This window comes from Larimichthys crocea, chromosome VIII, assembly GCF_000972845.2.
Source record: "Larimichthys crocea isolate SSNF chromosome VIII, L_crocea_2.0, whole genome shotgun sequence".
NCBI classification, from domain to species: domain Eukaryota; kingdom Metazoa; phylum Chordata; class Actinopteri; family Sciaenidae; genus Larimichthys; species Larimichthys crocea.
Window position 1 is genome coordinate 6,460,103 of NC_040018.1, and position 12,143 is coordinate 6,472,245.

The following is a 12,143-nucleotide window of genomic DNA, read 5'->3' on the forward strand; positions in this document are numbered from 1 at the left end:
GTATATATATATATAATATATATATATATATTATATATAAATTATATATATATATATATATATATATATATAATATATATATATATATATATATATATAATGTACTTGACAGCACAAACCTCCTTCAGCAGTAGTTGTATCTTTTCATCTATTTCTGTCTTCGTCTTTGTCTTGGATGTAAAGTCTTATTAACACGAGCCTGCAGATGGATTGCTGCAATCACTGATGTGATTTTTAATCTTTAAAGGGTCCTGTTGAGTTTTCCTGTAAATAAATAATTTTTTACATTTGGGTTTTTTCACCAAAGCACATGAGGATTTATATTCATTATTTCCCCATAAAACATTCACAAAGCCAATTTTTTAGAACATTTCTCGGAGGTCAAGCGGGAACTGTCAGAATAATATATGCACATGCTACTACAGTACAAGATAGAAACAAAATGGGACCCTCGGTTCAAATGTCCAACTTTGTCCCCCCCTTGTGGTCATATCTTCTAAACCGACATCAATGGATGCAGGTCCTCTCTCTCTCCTGTCGTCACATCTAGCTCCCCTCCCAAACATACTGAATAACAAAAGAGCCATAACCTGATATATGTCTTTATAGGAGAAGTTATTAAACTTTCAGACTGATCTCTCCTCGCTGACATGAAGCTTGTGTGGGTCTTACAGATGAGAAAACGGGTCCGGATCAGTTTACACAGTGTGTAGATCTTCAGCAAAAGCACAATTTTTTTTTTTGCAGCATGAAAATTTCTCTTAATATTCCAGCAGATGTGTCACCTGGAGTGAACCTGCCCTCTGCTCTCCAAATTGAATTTGTTTGATCTCTTCCTGCCTTTGCATGTAAGTGGCTCACTGCATGACTGTCTCATGATTTGTTATTGTCTACAGTTAGGCCGACAGGCATGTTACTGTTTAATACTGCACAATCAGAGAACTTCGCCCGAGTCTCGCGCCTGAAGGGCTGCAGCTCTGTGCTCTCGCCTGGGTCAAAGCACCCAGTCAGTCTCTCTCAGCGCAGTATAAAAGTTGCCAGCTGTCCCGTAAAGACAAGGCAACACGAGTGGGAAAGCCCGCTGCCGATCCAGACAGATGAGGGAATGGATTCAAAATGAGTGACGTCAAGAGGAGCGTTCAAAAGCTAATCCCAGAAAGTTGAAGTTGGTAGGCTTGTTGGAGGTTGTACACAGCTTGGAATGAAACACTGCTTCAGGAGTATTGGTATTGTCTTTGTCTCTGTGCAACAGTGTGATTGATGCACCAGTGAGCTCAAAGATTTATAAAGCTGCTACAGGAAGAGTGGAAAAAAGGCATTTACTGGGAAGAAGAAATGTTTGTAAGGTTGGCGAGCTTGGTTTGTAAGGTGGACAAGTCAGGTGAGAACCTCACCAAAAAAAGGCCCTTCTTTGAGTTTACATAGTTTGCATTGTCCTTAATGAAAGTCAACTCTTCTCTCCAAAGAAATGTGTCTTTTTGACAGGACCGCAGGGACTTTTTATCAGTCTGAAATGCTCAGTCTGCTTTGGTCCAGGCAAAACTCTCTTAGAAGAATGAGATGGATTGCCATGAACTTTGGATAATCATGCAACAAGTATAGATTGTCAGTACTGGTACTGCTTGATGCTGCGTGCGTGGCTTATCGCGGCTACCTGTGCAGTCAGTTGTTGCAACGCTGCAGACCGACATTTCTCAGAGAGGACGAAGCCCTGTGTTGTTATTTCCACAAAAGTTTCACATTTAACTACAGAACAATTCACTACATAACATCTGTCATTGTTTCTAATATGCGCGTGTGTCTAAGTTGTCACGCCACCGCAATTTGTTTCCCCATGCACGCTTCCTGAACCTTGGAAACCTCTGTCTGTTCCACTGTTCTTCAGCCCCATGAACTGTTTCAACATTTTCACTTTGCCTCGTAAAAATATGTCAACACGTTTGGTTTGCACAAAATTTTGTACATTCCCCGACAATGATTTGGGGTCTCTTGTTCAGGTCTTTGTTTAATGACCAAACTATCTGCAGAACTAATGTATTCCCATAAACCTACTTGCTCAGTGCTAATTAGCATGTGGTAGAAATTTGGTACTTTAACAGCTCACCTATTATACACATCAGCTACAAAGCGTATGTACTTTGTGCTGCATTTGTTGCTGACTTTAGCATCACAGCTCAACGCCCGCTTGTCCGAAGTACGGCTTCACACAGCTGGTAGCATGACGTAGACTTGTTTCCACATATCGGTTATAAATAATAAAGAACACGAGGAGGGACCTGGTGAGTTCATATGTTCAGCATTTCTCCTGGTTTTATTTCACAAATCTTGGAGTGAATGTTTTTTTTTCCTCTGACAGAATCAGGAGCAGAAGTTGTAGAGTTACAGTGTGTTTATCTGCCGAACATCCAGCATGTAGGTTTCGTGGTATTGAAGTATACCCATTTGTTTTTTTAGTTAAATTGGGTAAACTCACTTCTAAATATTCCTGGGGCGATAATCTTTTTTTTTTTTTTTAGGCATGAAGACATGACATGGTTGTCCAATTTTTCATCAGTGGATGAGACAGGAATCAGGAATGTCTTACTTAGAAAGTATTAATTATTAGATGTCTCACCCGACTGTGGACCAGAATTTATCGCCCGAATCTGCACCTCTTCTGAGGCTAAAATTGACTTCACAATACTTCTTACTCCCTGAAGTCAGCCAGCAGAAGTTAACCTGTCATGTGAAAAATACTACAACTCACTTTTTGGGTGACCTAAATATGCAGAATATCTTACATGTCATCGTTTCTAACACTGGGCAGCCTGCTTTAAAAAAAGAAGAAAAAAAGTTGAGGTGGGCATAAATTAAGAGTACACCCATTTTCCAGCGCCACTAGACCCACTGCCTACATCCAAACCAAAATACACACAAACCCCTGACATCATCTTTTCCACAGGTGAAGGTGAGAATGAATATTTCATCTCCCTTTAACTATGTTTCCACTTAGCTTCAATCCATATTCATCTACCGAGCTTTCACAGCGGACCACAACTGAAGGTCGTAAGCCAGCTGGAAGGGGTCGAGGTTTCAGATTTAATGGTTCATCGGAATTGACCTCTGAGTTTACTAGAAGAGAGAGGCTACTTGGTTTTGAGAAAGCTCATTTGCCACTACTAAAAAGTCAATGAGAAGTCATGTCAGTATGTATGCATGCATGTGAGAGTTAAGGAAGTTCATCAGTGTGTCAGCAGCTTGTCAGAGGCAGCATATCTACCACCTAGTGAGTAATTAACTGCACTCACGTTCGCTGGAAAAACAGGGAAGCTGGGCTGGAACGATATAATGAACAGATGTTCATGTGATCAATTACACTGACTCCAAACCCTTAGAGACGCTTATTAGTTTAAACCGTTCAGGTTTTGCTCGTTTATGCTCCTTCAGAACAATTATCTGCACTGACATGACGACAGACTATTTGCCAAACCGTATCTGGCTAGTGTTTTCATGTGTTTTTCTTCGGTTGCTTTCCATTCTGTCCAATGCTATTTCAAAGAAATCAAAAAAAAACATGAAGAAAGAATTATAAAGATCTGGAAAATGATGCTGATGGTTATTGTTTGCTACAACAAAGCTCGTCTTCAGAAGTAGACAGAAAACAGCGTGATGGTGAAGTGCTGAAAGAAACCTCTTGCAGATGTCGGGTAGGACGGCTTCAGAAGCATTGACGTAGAAGATAGTTTCTTTAACTACATCATTCCACTGATTTTAGAAATCTACAATGAAATCATTGGTGTTTGTAATGAAGACCGAAGAACGATGGATTTTTCTGCTGCAACTTTCTGATCTGTCAATTACGTTTGTGCTAAACCAACGAGCTTTGTGTGTGTGGAAACCTAACCAGACCTCAACCGTCGTGGTGGAAGCTCAGAAAACTGTCTCGTGATCATTTCTGATCATCACTTGCAATGGGTTTTGTGTGGGCAATGCGGAGTGCTGATTTGTTTAAGAAAGGTTGCCGCGTGGCTTTCCCACACATTCACTAAACCAATGCGTTAATAAATCTTCCGAAAAAACTCCCTGACTGATCGGAATAAAGTGAAATCATTTATTTTCTACGCTTCACACAAATCACTCACACACACACAACCACACACAAACCACACACACCACACACACAACGCCACCATTCAGAGAGAGACTGTTTTCTAAGGCTCTGCCTTCCTGGAAGGTTTCCATCACTCGCTTATACGAGCATATGACCACATTGTGAAAAACATTCACGACTGAATATCTGCCAGCTTTATTAAACACGGTAAGGTCGGGACTGCTAAAGACAAGACGACCAGATCCATATCCTTCGTCGGCTTTTAATACACTCCAAGATATTGTGAAGGTTGTTTTAATTCATCTGGATTCAAATTAGAATATTTTTTCTCTGTCTCAGAGGTTCACTCCTAAGTAGTCGGACAGTAATCCGGCAGCGTCTCATTACACTGACACTTCGTTTATACTGGACCTGCCGTGTGTGTGTGTGTGTGTGTGTGTGTGTGTGTGGTGTGTGTGTGTGTTGGTGTGTGTGTGTGTGTGCCTGCCAGCACTGATACACGCTCTTCCAGCTGACTTCGTTGATTTACAGACTATGTTTCTGCACAGCAAACACTCCGATCATTGGACAGGAATCGGTTTGTCTCCAGCGTTTCCATTACAACATGGACATGGTTCGCGTTGAGTTATGAATGTGTTTCTGAAGTAGCTTGTTTCCATGTTATTCACTTCATCCATCTCTGCCTCCAAAAAACAGTGAAAAGTTTCACTGCAGCCTCAAGAAATTCACACAGGTTCTATTGATCCGTAAAGAATCAGAGTTAATTTTGTCCAGATTATTGTTAAATCAACAGTAACAACAACCAAAAACTATTTCTTTACCAAATGTGAAATCAGAAAGCATGCGATTTGCATCGAAAAACAGGTGCATTAATTACCTGTTATTATACGATTACTGGTAGTAAGAATAAAACCATCACAAAGCTATGGAGGTAGATTTGTTGTTTCTTTTTGTAGTTACCGGTTAATCTATCCAATTTCTGTTTACACTTTCGGATATTGAACTAAAATCACTCTTGCCTGTTGGTCAGAATTGGATTTAGTACAATCAAATACTTTTCTCAACCCACAGCTTCTGCTGTTGTTTATGTACGGACAGCCTCGGTTTCATGTGCTGGCTTGCACGTGCGCATTATGCATTACAAAGTTACGTTTTGGCTTCATCATTTTCACTATGATATTGTCATGCCTGGTTGTTGAAGAGTATAACATAGAGGGAGGGCCGCACACTCAACCGTTCACATGAACCAAAAGTGTGTTATGTCTAGAGATGTTCCGATACCACTTTTTTTCCCATCCTGATACCGATTCCGATACTTGTGCTGTGGGTATCAGCCGATACGGAGTACCGATCCAACACCAGTATGTTATTAAAAAAATAATCATCTAGGCCTGCATGACTGATTGATCATCATTTTGGTTAAGGCCTGGCACCGATGGTATCCGATGTGCCTGGACTCCAGTAGTCGCCGATCTGATGACAACATTTTTGGCAGTATCGGAGCAATTCCGCATACTGGTATCGGAACAAGTCCAGTTATCAGCAATCAGTACGTGAGTGTGACTTGATGAAAAATTATGTGTAAACGTGACAATAAGGCGATATTAAAAACAATCAAACATCACCAGCTTTCCAAAAGGGACTGTGAAAGAGCGGATGCGAATACGCAAAAAGCATGAGGCGGGCCGTCTTGTGTCACCCATCATATAAATTGCAAACAGGTTGACATCCAATCGGTCGATGATGAAGTAAACCATCAAGATCTGAGGGAAAGAAAATCTCATGAATAAAAATATACACTACAATATCCCCTTACGCAGCCCAATCACAATTGATGATGTAGTTAGTGCGTGGCTAAAGTCTGTGAAGGTAATTCTGAGATTTTCTTTCCAAAACACATTAAATATGTTGGAAAACAGTTGCTGAAAACACGTGAAAAGACTGACGCGGTATATTACTGAAATGTGGAGTTAGAGGTTCAAACTGTTTTCCAGTTTCCAACGTTGTCTCAGGATTTTTGTGGGCGGTCCTTAAAGGGTGGCTCGATGACCGCTGAGGCCACCCTGAGCAGAGAGATAGAGATGAATTCATCTCAGCTCAGAGTGTTTCAAAGTTAGTCATGTCAATTTTGAACCTCTCTACACGTTTCAGCTGCTTCCAAATGGCTGCCGAATTTTTAATCATTCAAATTTGGCTGGGTGGTTAATAACACTTTCTCTTTGGTCTGACAAACTATGAACGATATTTATTATTTTCTTTACACTTCAGTAGAAGGAAAGTGATCTTATTTTTTAAAAAACATTTTCTCTGAATGATCTGAAGAACATTTAAAAACTGACTTATTTCCTAAAAACACAAATCAAACAAAAATTGCTTTGTTTTTATTTGGATCAACTATTATAACATGACCTCCTGTCTCACCTTCGTGCTGTTTCGATACAGGCATGAGTGACTCACTTGTTAATATACTTAGTTTGGTTTACTTAGATTTGCAAGAAGAAGTTTACAGATATAATTTCAGACAGAAAATAAAACCACAATTTATTCTAATAAGTTTGAGCCAAAACATCTACAAGTTATAAAGTTAGAACATGTATCTTCTTTTACATTAACAAAAAAATATTTATTGATTGATTAGACGATTGATTACATTTGAATTGATGATTGAAATTGAGTTAATTGATCATAACACATCCCTTATGTAAAAGTATCAAATAGAAGCAAACTATGCATTCATTGCTCAGAAGCATGTTTATACATGAGATGTGTAAGGAGGGGTGCTCAGTGTCGCCCCAGTTTTGTGGTTACACCCCTCAATAGTACACACAGGAAGTTCCATTTCTCCAAAACAGTGGGTGGGGTGTATACCGGCTTGTTCATCCCTCAAAAAAGGCTCCACAGTGCTGCTCCCTCGAAGGGGCAGAGGGGCAGATCAAGTAAGACACTGTCACCCTGTTCGTAAACACCCCGTGGCCGGCCAGGAAAGGAGGCCTGTCCACACCTGAGGACAGGAAACAGCTAATGAACCTCCGTAGACGTGTAAACAGAGACAGCCCAAGATCAGTTCTAACTCTTTATATTCAAACCATTAAGGTTTAACTAATTTTACATTATCGAGAGCCCAGAAAAGCTATTTTTTTTACGTTCCGTGATGTAATGTCGATGTAAGGTTTATGGCCTGGCTCGAGCTCATGGGAAACAAGAGCTGTTAATAGTGGTGGGCCACACAGAAGCAAAGCTTTTTTTTTGGTGCGATGTGCTGGTGAGAGGATTTTACGGATAAATGGGAACCATCTTTCAGTGTTTTTCTCTTTTTTGCTATCCGTCCATATCCTCTTCAGACCTTTCACCTCTGCCACGATGTCCATAAGGGTGTTGGGCACGGTTACGTTGCCCGCTTGGTGGCAAATCCCAAAGTCTGTTGTAGCTGCGTAAACCAACACTCCCTACAGCTCTGAGGTCCACATCTCAGGCACGAAGGCTAGAGCTAACAGCAGCTACGGTGGCAGGGTTTACTTTACTGTCCGTACATAAATCCGGGCGTTGACTGTGAGACCAAAAGGGAACAGAGGGGGGAGACAGGGCACTATTCACCTGATTACAAGTCAACGTACATCGAGATGATTAATTAATCTGTATTTTTTAATGTAGAACAGCTGTCCGAATGGCTTTAAAGAACATGAAATCAGCTCTAATTGTAAGTACAGTTACTTTATGGGTTCCAACTTGCTGGAGGTCAAACTCAAGTTTTTTGTCTCTACAGAGCAGTAATTTGTGTACATGGCTTCTGTTGTTCCTCATATCCCCCTTTAAACACATAGCTAACAGAATCTCACGTCAAATTTCTTACACGAATATGAACCCACCTTTCAGTGCCGCCCCTCATAACTCTTCATCATGCTCCTCATGTTGGCGTGGTCTGCTCCAGCTGCACGCTGGACAAGCTTGTAACCAACGATCATGCATATTCCAGCGCCTCCTCCCAGGTTTTGTTCCCTTTATCAGGATAGGTTGTCTTGTTGTAGCAGTCTGAAATGGGAAACGGTCTTCACATTTTGGGGGGGGACCATGAGCTTACCTACTAGAGCGACATGGAGGCACAGCTCCCATCTATGTTTTGGTGCCACCCTTCATCTGCATAGTCGGAAAACCCGTGCTCCATTTCCACGTCTCTCCTGCAGAACAGAAGTTTAAACATTCATTGATACAAAACATGGTGAATGTCTGCCTTATTACTGTGTTCAGAAAATCAACTATCCATCCTGCCATCAGCTTTATGGTTTAAGACAGCAGTTGATGTGTCATAAAGCTATGGATTCATAAAGTCTTTAACGCATAAAGCTCAATGAGATGGGCAGGTTGAGCGATTACCATACTGACTTAACAAATTTAGTTGCCATCTTAGAAAGAGCTCACCAATGGAGTGAGTTTTTAGACTGAATATGTAGAATAGTTAAACTAGTAGTAGCTGTGTGTTGTCTTTACCATCTCTGTGCAATCCCAATCCAGACTGGAAAGTCCGCCTCACTGACAGACTCATTCAGTTTTGACTTGTAAGAGAGACGCCCAGATCACGTGAACCCTTCATCTTTGCAGTGCTGCTTCGCTTTCAGACATGTCTTTGACTGTGGTATAAATGTGTAGACATGACGGTTAGTTGCTCTCGATTTATAACAGATGGAAGAAAAGAAATTCGCCACATGAATGCCATAAAAACCTGTTTGTAAAGTGAGTTGAACAGTTGCCTCTGTTATAATGGCACCACAGCAGTGTTTTTCCTTTTTAAATTTAATACAAATAACTAAAAGTGTCACTGCTGCTGACTACTTTCCAAATCAAATCATAACTTTGTGTGTTTTTGGAGGCTGTCCCTTCTGGTGGCTGAGAGAGTTCATGCATTGTATCTTAAGAAAACGCATGCAAATAAACAACGCCCAAGCACCGATTTGACAACATATGCAGATATTTTCAAACACCACATGACCAAAGAAAGAACTAATTTAACTCCCAACAAACCTTTGGGATAAAAAACCAAGAGCAGGCTAGTACTAGTAAGCCTCTGTGTTCGGATAAATAGTCTTGATAACGCAAACAATATCAAAACCTTTAAAGGAATTTGATTGAAGGAGTATTGAACGGAATATAAAAATTGGTAAATATTTGCAGGCGTTTTCTGAAAGCCTTATTGATCTGAAAGTTTGGTTTCGATAAGTCAGAAACTAAGAAATAAAGATAGAAAAAGAAAATAAAGTGTGGCAACTGAAACTGCAATTAAGGTTAAAAATTGCAGCAAACCTTGTTGAGCAGCTACTTTTTTCCAAGAACACAGTTGCAACCAATCACTCTCTGTTCAAATAAGAACTTTGTGCTTTGCCTGTTGTTTTTACATGAAGCAGCAGCAGCAGTGAGGAGTTCTCGATTTGCGTTGGGGTGGTTGCTGGGTTTTCATGTTGCTCAGCTGATTAAGGAAGGTTTTCTGGATCGTAGAATAGGACTTTGTCTTATCTACTTATGAGCTGTTGTTCCACTAGTTTCTACAGTAGCCCGAGAAAAGACCCAAAGTTTCTCTACACCGGGCAGATGAGCTTTTATTCTATTCGTCGGTTGCAATCGCCTTAGTGCGAGACGCACGACAAATTTCCCACACTGGAGGCTTAAGTGCACTCAGTTCCCTCGGCCACCACACTCAGTGAACCACCAGGTTTCCATTAAATGAGCACCAGGGGTGGAATTGGGTCTCTGTAAATAATATTCTAAAGAGTCGATGCAGGACCTGCTCTGTATGTAAAGTGTCATAGGAGAACTTTTTGTTTGAATGCGCTTATATAAATAAAATTGATTATTAAGAGGTAATATATGATATATCTTAATATATATTATATATATATATATAATATATATCTATATATATATCATTAAGAGCAGTCCTTAACAGTCTATTAGTACTAATGAGGGGAAAGGGAAAGATCAAAGTTTACCCAGATAAAAACTGTTTAAGAATAGATCCATTGGCTGCTTGGACAATTGATACAGAATGTTTACAAAACGTAAAAAACCCCAGCATGTTGGGAAAAAAAATTTCTACCGTAATAATGCATGCAATTTGTGCATGTGAATCGGCTTAACTTTAAAAATTTACAAAAAACATCTCCCATTTCTTGAATCACAGACAGAATAGAGCAAAGCGCCAGCTTTCACCCATCATCTGGCTCGTGTCACGCCCATTTTGCCAATGAGGTTGTTTCTATGAGACCAGCCCAAACCCAAATCCCATCTGGAAGTGCTGGTCGTCGTCAAGTTTGGATTGTGCAGGTCGATCACATGCAGCATCGGGCTATCCATATTGTTTAAATCTGAAAGGCGTATATATGGGGCCAAAGTCCATGTAGTAGAGTCCTGAAACTATTTGGACAAAAAAAAAAAGTAGTTATTTTAAAGTAAGTTCAAGCCTTTGTCAGAACCACAAGATTTTAACCTCCTTAAAGCTATGATGATCAAGTGAATAAAACGTAAAACCTCACTTTCTGCAGTAAGCTATGACGCTTGGGTCCAGGTGTAATTGGAGACATATGTAAGTAGACCGCCTCCACGCGATTGATCCCGAGGCAGTGCACACCAATTGGCACAGATGAAACAGAAGGAGGAAGACCCCTGAGGGGACGACTCGCTCATCGCATCATCGTACTTCAATTCAAAAGTTGTACAGGAACAAAAAAAATGCTCAGGCAGCTGAATGCATCATTAAGTAGATTACAAGACAACAGCGTATTTGTGAATTTGCCATTACAAAGCATACTAACTTGTAATATTGGCCTGGCTCAGGGACATACATATGAGAACTATAAATCAGCCTAATCAATAGTGTTGATGTCCTCACGTCCCGATGTGATCAGTTAGAACTCCCTGGTGCTGCTCAATGCGCCTCCGGACACCCATGGAACACCTACCTATCAAGGTTTGTATAAAGGAGCAAGCATTTGACTCGGCGGCACACTTTAAATCAACTATCTGGCGGCATGCTTCACCAGCAAGCCATTTGAGTGTTGGCAATGAAGACCAGCATTTTACCTACCCTCCAAGTCAACTCCACACAATTTTCAGCTTAAAACACCTACCAAAAAAAATGTCATTTTAAGCGACAGGACTGTATAATCGAGAATAGCGCAGCAACTCCTACAGATTTACGAGTTTTCTGATGGACTGTAACTAAAACTGCTGTAAACTGTGCACTGCTGTGACTGGGCCCCTGGACTGTGGGTTCAAATCACAGGGGTAGTATTAGTATGTAGGAACACGGGTTGTTTTTGGACCAAAGGGAACAGAGAATGCTAATAAAAAAAGGAGGCAAAAGCCGGTGTCTGTGCCCACAGGAGCTGGACTCGGCAAATGCGGGCAATGTACTGGGTTGTAGCAGCCTCTCTGGATATAACAGCCGGGTTTAAACCAACGAGGAACATTGACAGAGAAAACCAAGAACAAAATGAGAGTGACAGAGGAATAAAGCAATTGGACAAGAGTAAATCTGGGAGGCAGCCTGTCATGTTGGCGAAAAGAGCCCGGAAAATAAAAGACCCACAAGCAACCCCCCAGAAACCACAGATGGCGGGCGGACTTCTTGCAGTATACTCGCCGTTTTCCTCATAGCCAATCATCGACAGCCAATAAATGGAACTATTGGCACAGACCGAAACGAGACCGCGGAGTCCTGTTGATAGCCGAAGTTCCAAAGGACATGAAGTGTTTTTGCGCATATATCTGGAGGTACTTTCAGGACAGACTCCCTCATGGAAGAATCCACTTACTTGTGAACGTATACATGAAACATGTATTCAGTTATTTGGAGGATGTTGACATTTAACTGGTGCACATTCTTTTTTTTTTTTAATTCCAACCTTTCTCGCAGGGGATTTAAAATATTACAAGAATTCAACATATACATTCGAAATATGTCCAGCATAACAAGAAGAAACTTTCTGCATATTAAAGTTTTAATTAGGCATAGATTTAAACTGATACTGTACGTTTCACTACATCATCAACAGTGCAAGCAGAG